The following is a 12,841-nucleotide window of genomic DNA, read 5'->3' as shown; positions in this document are numbered from 1 at the left end:
CTAGTTTATGCCCCAAATTTGGGTTAGGTAAGTTAGCTTAGGTTAGGTAAGTTACATCAGTTAGGGGAGGAATAGGACAGAATAGATTAGGTTAGGTTAGATATATATTTTAACAGAAGTGCAAGTTTGATATGAAAAGCTGAATTAGTTACATTTTGGAGAGAAATGTTATGCTTGAAGAAGTCTTAGAGAACAACATTGATGTCTTGGAGAACAACTTTGATAGCTCTGAGATTAACTTTGATGAGTTAGAGATTAACTTTGATGACTCTGAGATTACCTTTGATGACTCTGTGAATACCTTTGAGGACGTGAGAATACCTTTTGATGACATAGAGATTAACTTTTGATGACTTAGAGAATAACTTTAATGAACGAAAGTGAGTTAGAGATTACCATTGATGACGCTGAGAATACCTTTGAGGACTCTGGGAATAACTTTTATGACTTAGAGAATAACTTTGATGAAGGAAAGTGACTTAGAAATTACCTTTGATGACTGAGATTAACTTTGAGGACTCTGAGAATATCTTTGATGACTCTGAGATTGCCTTTGAGGAATCTGGGAATAACTTTTATGAATTAGAGAATAACTTTGATGAACGAAAAGGACTTAGAAATTACCTTTGATGACTGAGAAAAACTTTTGATGACTTTGAGAATATCTTTGATGACTCTGAGATTACCTTTGAAGACTCTGGGAATAACTTTTATGACTTAGAGATTAACTTTGATGAACGATAGTGACTTAGAAATTATCTTTGATGACTGAGAATAACTTTTGATGACTTTGAGAATGACTTTGATGACTTAGAGATTACCTTTGATGACTCTGAGAAAATCTTTGATGAACGAAGATGCCTACTGTTACGACCCCGGGTTCCTTAGATGGAAACCAGAGGTCAATTTGAGCTCTACGTAATTACTATACATTAATTAATACGATTGGATCATGTGAGAAGGATATTTAATTATAGTAATATTTATATCATGGCTCCTTAAAAACGGGAGTACGCGTTATTCCCGTCGCCCTTGCGAAACGTAAGATGAATATTGTTTCCTCACAGAGCATTCAGACTCTGATCTTGTTGATTATTAATTATTGAACTAGTTATCAGCTATGTTTAGGAATGATTAGAAAGTAATTAGTAAAGTAAGTCTGAGTGAACTTGGCTTGATGGCTGCTGTACGATTAGCTGAGTATCCAGCCGGCAGCGATTCAGAGTAAGGAAGTGCGGAAACTGGGGCTTTCTTCTCTGGTCGGGCTGTGGTGTGGCAACATCTTCCCTGTGTGGCTCTGTCTCCATTCTCCTCCTCCTTCTCCCTTTCCCTTACCTTAAGCTACCGTGAAGTGCTAAGTTAAGTATAACCCTGTGTAACCGTGCTACTATCTAGGCTTGAGTGTTATGTATAGGTATTGAGTAGTATAAGCCAGTGTTTTGGGCATCCCTAAGTGTGTTTGTTGTGACTAGTTTACCACGTGGGGCTTAACTATCCCAGGCTGCTTCAAGCCTACGAGTTCTTTTCAAGTAGACTTTACCCTAGCTTTTCCCAAGTGTAAACTTTGTATCCTGTCTATGTGGACCAAGGTAGTTAACATATGATAGTGTGATAAAGTAGTTATTTTTATGATAGGGGGGGGGGTTGTTAAGAGGGTTTAATAAATAAGTTAGTTTTATAAAGGAGTATCCATTCTTCCTGGGTAGTGGAACAGTGATCAGCCGCTAGACGGACATATTTACTTTAAAGCCAATAATTTAATACTGTTTTATGTTTTTATTGGGGGCCGGGCTTATCTGATCTCCACTAATTTTGATACATCCTGATTCTAGCTGTTGGCCCTTTTCTTTAATACTCTATACCCCCCATAACAGCAAGCAGATTCATAACAAGTAGTTGGCCTGACCGGGAGGAACATTTTAATTGTAAAAAAATTTGATTTTTGAGTGCCAAAACTAAAATTCTTGAATTCCACAGAACAGTTGTGTGGTAGCCTAAGGTCCAGATCAACTAAGGAAACATCTTGCACTGACTGGACGCCCAGCTGGATCCCTTCACGATTGAGGTGAGTGTGGCCTTGTAACAGGGGCCATGCAAATTTTTGTTTTTTTCCAATTTTTTTTTCTTTTGGTAGGAGCTAAAATAATTAGTGATGGAGGCTAAATTGTAGGAACTGGCAAAGGCACCTTCAGTAGTAGAGATCAAGAAGCTTACCAAAGCTAATTTAGTGTTGTTAGGCAAGGAATTGGGCCTCGACTTAAATGAAACTAATAAAAAGGGTGTCATAACCAATGAAATTTTACAGAATTGCATAGACTAAGGCCTATTGGCAAGTGATACTATTTTATGCCAGGCAAGTCCACCTGAAAGTGAATCTAGCAGGATAGAATTGGAATTACATCTGGCCCGATTAAAACTAGCCGAACAAGAGGCAAGAGTGGCAGAACAAAATGCTAGGGTAGAGGAACAAAGGCTGAAAACTGAGCCTTTGGTGGTATACCACCTCTGGTGGTACCCTCACAAACATATAGCCTCGGAGAAGAAAATAAAAAGTATTCAGAGGAGACCTTGTGGTTTCTCACTGAACACTAATATTATCTTCTCCTACCACCCCCATTCTTTTGTATGTACACATATATATTTACTTTATTTGAACTTTGTTACAAAAAAGGAGTTACATATGGATATATATATATATATATATATATATGTCGTACCTAGTAGCCAGAACTCACTTTTCAGCCTACAATGCAAGGCCCGATTTGCCTAATAAGCCAAGTTTTCATGAAATAATATATTTTCTCTATTTTTTTTCTTATGAAATGATAAAGCAACCCATTTCATTATGTAAGAGGTAATTTTTTTTTTATTGGAGTTAAAATTAACGTAGATATATGACCGAACCTAACCAACCCTACCTAACCTAACCTAACCTATCTCTATAGGTTAGGTTAGGTTAGGTAGCCGAAAAAGTTAGGTTAGGTTAGGTTAGGTAGGTTAGGTAGTCAAAAAGCAATTAATTCATGAAAACTTGGCTTATTAGGCAAATCGGGCCTTGCATAGTAGGCTCAGAAGTGAGTTCTGGCTACTAGGTACGACATATATATATATATATATGTCGTACCTAGTAGCCAGAACGCACTTCTCAGCCTACTATGCAAGGCCCGATTTGCCTAATAAGCCAAGTTTTCCTGAAATAATATATTTTCTCTAATTTTTTTCTTATGAAATAATAAAGCTACCCATTTCATTATGTATGAAGTCAATTTTTTTTATTGGAGTTAAAATTAACGTAGATATATGACCGAACCTAACCAACCCTACCTAACCTAACCAAACCTATCTTTATAGGTTAGGTTAGGTTAGGTAGCCAAAAAAGTTAGGTTAGGTTAGGTTAGGTAGGTTAGGTAGTCGAAAAGCAATTAATTCATGAAAACTTGGCTTACTAGGCAAATTGGGCCTTGCATAGTAGGCTGAGAAGTGCGTTCTGGCTACTAGGTACGACATATATATATATATATATATATGTCGTACCTAGTAGCCAGAACTCACTTCTCAGCCTACTATTCAAGGCCCGATTTGCCTAATAAGCCAAGTTTTCCTGAATTAATATATTTACTATAATTTTTTTCTTATGAAATGATAAAGCAACCCTTTTCTCTATGTATGAGGTCAATTTTTTTTTATTGGAGTTAAAATTAACGTAGATATATGACCGAACCTAACCAACCCTACCTAACCTAACCTAACCTATATTTATAGGTAAGGTTAGGTTAGGTAGCCAAAAAAAGATAGGTTAGGTTAGGTTAGGTAGGTTAGGTAGACGAAAAAACATTAATTCATGAAAACTTGGCTTATTAGGCAAATCGGGCCTTGAATAGTAGGCTGAGAAGTGCGTTCTGGCTATTAGGTACGACATATATTTATATATATATATATATATATATATATATATATATATATATATTGTGATGATAATCTCCTTCAAGAGATTGAGCCTGCTCTTCCCTCCAAAATTCGTCGTTATAAATCTATATACAACTAATATGGAAGAAATATCCAACAAAGACAACATCTCCAAGGTTTGCCAGAGCGCAAAACGTATGCAGCCAGGAACACCTGCTCCACCTCGAACCGCCAAACTACCTGTCTGTCACCTGCCCATCGCTGATTGGCTGCGGGTCCAGTTGCACCTGCCCTCCACCCACCACACTACCTGATGTCTGGGGCCACACGACCGCCAGACCTCAGAATATCCAGTGCTTTCAACAAGTTAACACGTCTCGTTGGTAGACTAAGCTGTGGCTCACGTGTACTAAGAGAGGTGGCAGCTTAAAGCCAATATTCCTGCACCCATATTTACATTGTTTGTTATACACTTGTTATTACTCACTTGTCTTAACGTAACTTTTCATTTTGCCATTTGATTATTCTTATTATTTTGATTGATTGATTTTATGTTCCAATTTGTATGTCCATTTTATTCATGTTTTGCTTTTCTAACGTAATTAAAATCTCATTGTTAAATTTACTTGTGTTTTGTGTCTTCCCATTACCTTACCACAGACGAAGTTCCAGATTTTCTATTCTTTGTTTCTATATGTGACGAGGCCATACCCCTAGCTTTTGAACAGCCGAACACCAACGCTTTACAGTCACATATTAAGTGGGGGCCTGTCCTAGGAGCTTCACTCAGGTACTGGTGCCAAGTAGTAATTTATGGTAAGCATATTTAACTTTGTTAACGTAGCTTTTACTATTTTTCATATTCAATTTCATTTTTATATGGTGCGGTGTATTGTGCATTACGAGAGTAGCATATGGTGAAGGTGAGACAACTTTGGATTACGTGGTGACTGTAGGCCTCAGTCATACTCTTAATTGGTCATCTCTCCCTCCGTGTTATTACTCGTGTTTACCATCTTTTGTCCCTTGGATATTTCTCATTTTTGACAGATCATCATATTGGTACCCTGGTACTGTGGTCTGCCCCGGATCAAGTGCACCCAATCTTCTGCAATCTGACTGTAGGAGGACAAAGAGGGCCATAGTTCCTCTAGCTCGAACTTTCGTTGCTGAATTGGGACCTCAGCAGCAGTTCTCGTCACCAGTTTACACCTCGCACCCTTACACGTCAGTCAGAGATGATGATACATACAACGGTAGGGAATTAGCTTACTTTTCAGAGCACAAAAGTTCGCTAATTCTGTAAGTATCATATTAATTTCAGTAGGGAAAACTTGCTTATGTCCTATAGAGACTCGGCAAGGTATGCCTACATCCTTGGACTACCAATTTTACTTTTGAGGCAATTAACTGTTTCATTTGTTTTCGAAACTGTTTCATTTGTTTAGTAGGATTTTCTTGCCCTTATCCTCTTACATGAGTACCGGGTACAAGATTTCCTGCGCCCTTGATTTAAATTAATCATTTAACATCTTTTACTTAACTTTAATTGTTAAAGATTCCACAGGATAGGTACCAGTTGCCACGTTGTCCTGTTTCTGACATTCACTATAACGGTATATTCGTTGTACATTTATTTGCTAATTTCACCATGTTTCATCTCCAAGCTTTCCGTGCAAATCCAGCAGGTGAAATAGGGACTTTAAGTCGTGCCAAGAGGACTGAATTACAAACTCTTGCCCATGAGTATCAACTAGACGTTCCCTACCAAGCCAACAAAAATGACATACACAACCTGTTGCTGGATCACTATTTAGAGCAAGGTAAGATAGACTCTGAAACTCATGAAACTTACTATATTGCAGATAAAACTGATTTGGCATCGATGAAATTCAAACTGGAGCTGGCCAAGATTGAACGTGAGCAGCAAAGAGAAGCAGCTGCCATACGGAGAGAAGAACAAGAACGTGAAGCTGCCTTGAAGAGAGAAGAACACGAACGTGGAATCGCCCTCCAGGAACGTGAGGTTGCACTACTCCAGGAGCGGGAACGAGTACAGCTTGAAACCAAACGACGCGAGTTGGAGATGCAACGCGAACATGACAAGCAACAAGCGACTCTGGCTCTAGAGTGTCGTCAACGCGAAATCGCGTTGGAAACTTCACACTTCGCTCAACGCCAGCAAGCTACTGCCAATCTTCCCGTCAGTTTTAATATATCACATGCAAGTAAGTTAAGGCCATCCTTTGTAGAAGCAGAAGTTGATGTGTTTTTCACCACCTTTGAAACCCTTGCTAATCAACTCAGTTGGCCTGTCGACCAATGGGCCACACTTCTCAGAGTCCATCTTACAGGTAGAGCTGCAGTCACACTCAGTACTTTGGCGTCTGAGAATGACTACCACACTCTGAAACAAGCAGTGTTGGACGCCTACCTCCTCTCCACAGAAAGTTATCGAAGGAAATTCCGTGACCACCTGAAGGCAAGTACCACTACCTTCCTAGAGTTTGCTAACACAAAACGGAGATATTTTATGAAATGGCTGGAAGCAGCACATGTCTCTACTTTTACAGAACTCGTCAACCTGATGCTAGTTGAAGAATTCTTGAGGCGTGTGCCGCCTCCTGTCCGTCTATACTTAGCAGATAAAGAAGAAACCGACTACCTGAAGTGTGCTAAGTCGGCTGACACTTACAGCCTCATCCACCGGCTGACACCCGAACCATCCTCCAGTAAGAAATCGTGGTACAGTTACGAGAAAGTGAGCACCGATCAAGCTGGCTCGCAATTGTACTGCAAGTATTGTAGACTCTATGGACATACCATAGACAAGTGTGGTAAGTCTCAATACAAGGGAACCACTGACCCACAGAAACCCAAACCAACTCCTCCTAAGTCCGGTAAGCCTGTGATGAATGTTGGTGTTAATGTTAATGATCTTTCTCTTTTCAGTAACCACCTGTATACTGGAACTGTCTCTGCCAACGGTTCAAATCCGGAGGGACGTTTCAAATTGAAGATCTTGAGGGACACAGCGGCTCTTCAATCGATCATCTTGAAGTCGGCTGTGCCCAACATCGCCTACACCGGAGAAACTGTCTTCATCACTGACCTCACTGCTACCACTCCATACCCTCTCGCCAGAGTCCACCTGGATTGTCCCTACGTGAACGGAGAAGTCCAAGTCGCCGTCAGGGAAAAGCCTTTTCCCATGCCTGGAGTGCAACTTCTCCTAGGCAACGACTTGGCAGAAGACCTGCAACCGACCAACCTGATCGTCATGGACAAACCCCAGGTGTGTACCTCTGTGCCAATTAACCCTATACTAGCGTATGTTCCAGCAGAGGTTCAAGAGAGTGATGAAGTTTCTCCTCCGGTTCTCGTGACCACCCGTGCACAAGCCGCACGTCCACAGCCAGCTGACTCTACTGCTACCGCTGTCCCTCAAGACCCTCAGAAACTACCCCCGCATCTGACCAAGTTGGAGTTCCGTAAGTTGCAGAGGGAAGATCTTACTTTAACACCATTGTTTTTTCCAGGCTGAGATTCAACCCGACAGTATTCCTGGGTTCTTCCTAGAGAACGACTTGCTCTACCGCAGATATAGACCCAGTAAACTGAAGGAGGAGGACGATTGGGCCAACATCGAACAACTTGTGATTCCTACCAGCCTGCGGCCCACTATTCTACACCTGGCCCACGGAGCACTCTTCCACTACGGATTCAACAAAACTTACCATGGAATTTGTCAAGACTACTACTGGCCAGGTATGGTAAATAGCGTCAAACAGTACGTAAAACAGTGTCATACATGTCAGATGGCAGGCAAACCGAATATCTCCATTCCCAGAGCGCCACTGATTCCCATACAGGTGCCTGCGGAACCTTTCCACAGACTTATAATAGACTGTGTTGGTCCTTTACCTCGGACCAGTTCAGGTAACGCCTATATCTTAACCATCCTGTGTCCTACCACCAGATTTCCCATAGCAGTTCCAGTGAAGAACATCACGGCTGCTACGGTTGTAAAACATCTATTGAAGATCTTCACTCAATACGGATTTCCCAGGGAGATTCAGAGCGACTGTGGTACCAACTTCACCAGTGATCTCTTCAAAAGGACACTGGAGGAGTTCAACATCAAACAGGTATTGTCCAGCCCCTATCATCCTGCTTCACAGGGTTCTCTTGAACGTAGTCATCAGACTATCAAAGCACTCTTGAAAAAGTTTTGTAGTGAAACCTCTAAGGATTGGGATAAGCAAATCGACCTTATAATGTGTATTTACAGAAGTCTTCCCAATGAGTCCCTAGGAGTATCTCCTTATGAAATGCTCTACGGCCGTAAGTGCCGTACTCCCCTTAAGGCTTTCAAAGACTCTCCGAGATGCCACCTTCAGTGAGCATCAGAATGTGCCCCAGTTTCTTCAAAACCTTCAACACATTCTAGAGAGGCCACCGTTTTTGCTCATGATAATCTATTGAAAGCCCAGGAGAGGATGAAGACTCATTACGACCAGACCAGCAAAGTAAGAAAATTTAAGCCGGGAGACTTCGTACTTGCATACTTTCCTATCCCAGGTTCACCTTTACAAAACAGGTTTTCAGGACCCTACCGCGTCAAGGAGTGCAGAAACAACTACGTTATCGAGACTCCAGATAGGCGGCGGAAGACCCAGCTGTGCCACGTCAACCTCCTGAAGCAATATAATGGTACTCCTCCCACTGTCCTAATCAATTATTCTACCTTCACAGAACCCTACATCCACAGTGAGACCTTCCCAGCTTCTCCTCCCGAAAGCACCGACAAGGAGTCCACGCTTTCTCATTCAAAAATCCATATTGATAATCCCAACCATTTTCAGGACCCTAATAGTGCTCCTTTACCATATTCTAATTCCACTCTCACCTCGTCAGATAAGCCCTTCATGCTCCATGTCGACGCCAGTGGTACCGACGTTGGTGGTGTCGTGATGCAGCAACGAGGCGAGGAGAATACACCTGTCAGCGACTACTGCTACAAGGAACTACGGAACAATTGGCAAGGAGCTACTCTTCATCATCCTGAAGCTCCAGCACTTCACTCAACACCTGAAAAGTTCTCGGTCTACCATCAATACGGACCACACCACCCTACACCTCCTGCAGCACGCCCACTTCTCATCTCAACGTCTTCTACTATGGGCTTGATAACTGCAGAAATTCAACCTGGAGACACGCTATACCAAGATTCTGACAACATCTTAGCCGATGATCCCTCCAAAGTTTATGAAGTAGAAGCGACTCCATCTATTACTCCACCACAGAACGACGTACTTCTTCCAGAACCGCAGGCTTCGGGGGAGAGTTGTGACGATAATCTCCTTCAAGAGATTGAGCCTGCTCTTCCCTCCAAAATTCGTCGTTATAAATCTATATACAACTAATATGGAAGAAATATCCAACAAAGACAACATCTCCAAGGTTTGCCAGAGCGCAAAACGTATGCAGCCAGGAACACCTGCTCCACCTCGAACCGCCAAACTACCTGTCTGTCGCCTGCCCATCGCTGATTGGCTGCGGGTCCAGTTGCACCTGCCCTCCACCCACCACACTACCTGATGTCTGGGGCCACACGACCGCCAGACCTCAGAATATCCAGTGCTTTCAACAAGTTAACACGTCTCGTTGGTAGACTAAGCTGTGGCTTACGTGTACTAAGAGAGGTGGCAGCTTAAAGACAATATTCCTGCACCCATATTTACATTGTTTGTTATACACTTGTTATTACTCACTTGTCTTAACGTAACTTTTCATTTTGCCATTTGATTATTCTTATTATTTTGATTGATTGATTTTATGTTCCAATTTGTATGTCCATTTTATTCATGTTTTGCTTTTCTAACATAATTAAAATCTCATTGTTAAATTTACTTGTGTTTTGTGTCTTCCCATTACCTTACCACAGACGAAGTTCCAGATTTTCTATTCTTTGTTTCTATATGTGACGAGGCCATACCCCTAGATTTTGAACAGCCGAACACCAACGCGTTACCGTCACAATATATATATATATATATATATATATATTTTCTATATGTATGTATATATGAGAATGTGCAGTGACTTAATATCTAACATATTCAGAGATTTGAGTAGGGGTACCGAGTGATGTCTGGGGCCAGAGTTGGATATTGTCCTAATGGCAGCTTTGTGTTGAGTAATTAGAGGACGTAAATGATTTTGGGTAGTAGAACCCCAAGCACAAATACCATAGTTGAGATATGGATAGATGAGGGAGTAATAGAGCGTCACCAGGGGATGGCGGGGTACATAATATCTGATCTTAGAAAAAATGCCAACAGTTTTTGAAACTTTTTTTGATATATTTAGAATGTGTCCCTGGAAATTCAGCTTCTGGTCAATGAGAACGCCAAGGAATTTTCCATCTAATTTGTTACAAATTTGGGTATTGTTAATTCTGAGATTTATTTGATTAGAGGATTTATTGCCAAACAGAATATAGACAGTTTTGTCAATGTTAAGGGTGAGTTTGTTGGCAGTTAGCCAAAGATAGACTTTATTTAGCTCAATATTTACTGTTGCATTTAGAGCAAGGGGGGTCAGGACTGAAGTAAATGAAGGTTGTGTCGTCAGCAAATTGAATTGGTTTGAGGTGTTGGGATACATTTGGAAGGTCATTAATGTATATAAGAAAGAGAAGGCCAAGTATGCTGCCCTGAGGAACACCAATGTTGATGGGTAGGGTAGGAGAAATTGAATTATTCACAGAAACATACTGGAGCCTGTTAGTAAGGTAAGATTTGAGGTATTGCAGGGAGTGTCCTGACTCCATAATGATGTAATTTAAGAAGAAGATTTTGGTGGTTGACAGTGTCAAAAGCCTTCCGCAGGTCCACAAATAACCCAACAGGGAACTCATTTTTATCAAGAGCTGCATGAATCAAGTTAATTATACTAATAAGTGTATCGTTAGGGCTTTTTTGGGGGGTCTGAAGCCATATTGACAAGAGCTAAGTATATTGTTTTCGGCTAGATTAGAGTAAAGCTGCTTGTAGATTAGTTTTTCAAATATTTTTGACAAGCTAGGCAGGATTGATGTAGGTCTGTAGTTGTTAACATCTGTGAGATCACCACATTTGTGGACAGGGGTTACTCTCGCTTTTTTTTAGCATATCTGGAAAGGTTTGGAGTTCAAGTGTGTTGTTGAAGAGCAATGCAATAGCAGGGGCTAAAGATCTGGAGGCTTTTTTGTTAATTAAGGTTGGTATCTCCTCAAGGGCACTAAACTTGGTTTTAAGGGAAAGGATTATCTCATTAACATCAGTGGAATGAGTAGGCTTTAGGTACAGAGACTGTGAATAGTTACTTGTAAGATAGTCCTTAATATCAGTACTGGAAGATGGAATATCATTTGCAAGGGATGTCCCAATGGAAGAGAAGAACCTATTGAACTCAATAGCAGAATCAGAGGCTGAAAGCTGACCATCGTTATTGGACAGGAGTGTTGGTTTGTTATTTCAAATCTTCTTAGATCTAAGTATTTGTGAAATTGTGCTCCAAGTTTTTTAATGTTGCTCTTTATTTGGGTAAATTTATCTTCGTAGTACTTAGTTTTAGCTCGTCTAATTATTTTAGATAGCAATAACAAGTAATTCTTTGAGAATTCTCTGGAGACGGTTCCTAACCTATACTTCTTCTCAAGGTCATGTTTTTTATTAATGGATTTAAGTATTCCCTTTGTAAGCCAAGGATTGTTAAGCCTTTTGGGTGTGACTTGTTTCGTAAGTATAGGACAGTGGGTGTTATAAAGGTTGAGAGTTTTTTGAAGAAAATATTGCACTGCTAGGTTGATGTCCCCTATGTTACCTAACTCGGACTCCCAGTTGACATTATCAGCAGCAGTTATAAAATTGTCTATAGCAGTTTCATTGTGCAGCCTAAAGCTTAACTCCCATGTCTCTAGAGGCGGTTTGTTAACGTTTGTTAAGATAAATGTGGGGTAATGGTCTGTAGTGCTATCGGTGATTATACCTGAAGTAAGCGGAGAGGTTATGTTGGTCCAGATGTGATCTAGAGTCGTGGCAGTACTATCAGTGATTCTAGTAGGTCTAGTGATTAAGGGTATGAGGAAGCAGGAATTCATACAGTTGAGGAACCTAACAGCAGTATGGTGTTCAGGCTCGCAGAGGTCAATATTGAAGTCCCCTGCGATAATTAGATGTTTTTTGTTCAGTCTGTTATCTAGTATTCGATTTCTAATGTTTGAGTTGAATTCGGACACATCAGTGTTAGGAATCTATAGACTGCACCCACAGACAGGACAGACTCGGCACCCTTGACTCTGAAACTGGCGAAGATATACTCCCCACAGCAGTCTCTAGTTCTAATTACTTGAAAGCATGTTAGTACTTGGTGGTAGTAAAGAGCAGTGCCACCACCTCTCTGATTTTGACGACAGTTGTGAATTGCCGAGTAGTTAGGCATGTTAAAGAGTTGAGTAGTATCCTCTTTCAACCACGTTTCAGTAAGTATAATAAAAGTGAATTTGTTGTCGATAGTTTCAATCAAGGCACTAACATAATCGAAGTGTTTACCTAGGGATCTAACATTTAAGTTGATTACAGAGATATTGTGATTATGTGTTAATACATTGTTTACATCATGTGCTGTAAAATATCTGCAGTTCAGATCATTAAAGTGATGATTGTCATAGATAGTAGATAAGAGGTTTAGTTCAGGGTCTAAACTTGCCTGCATAAAAAGGCTGGTTGCAGGAAAACAAGGCAAGAATGGCAGAATACAAAATAGAATTATGATATAAAAGGGGATAAAATATATAAGCAAGTGTATGTAAAACACAAACAAAATGAACAAGAAAAGAAAAAAATGAGTTAGCTTACAAGGGGCTTACAGGTACTCTCAGGTACACTGT

This window comes from Procambarus clarkii, chromosome 34 (genome assembly GCF_040958095.1).
Source record: "Procambarus clarkii isolate CNS0578487 chromosome 34, FALCON_Pclarkii_2.0, whole genome shotgun sequence".
NCBI lineage: Eukaryota > Metazoa > Arthropoda > Malacostraca > Decapoda > Cambaridae > Procambarus > Procambarus clarkii.
Note: the sequence above shows the minus strand (reverse complement) of the source record.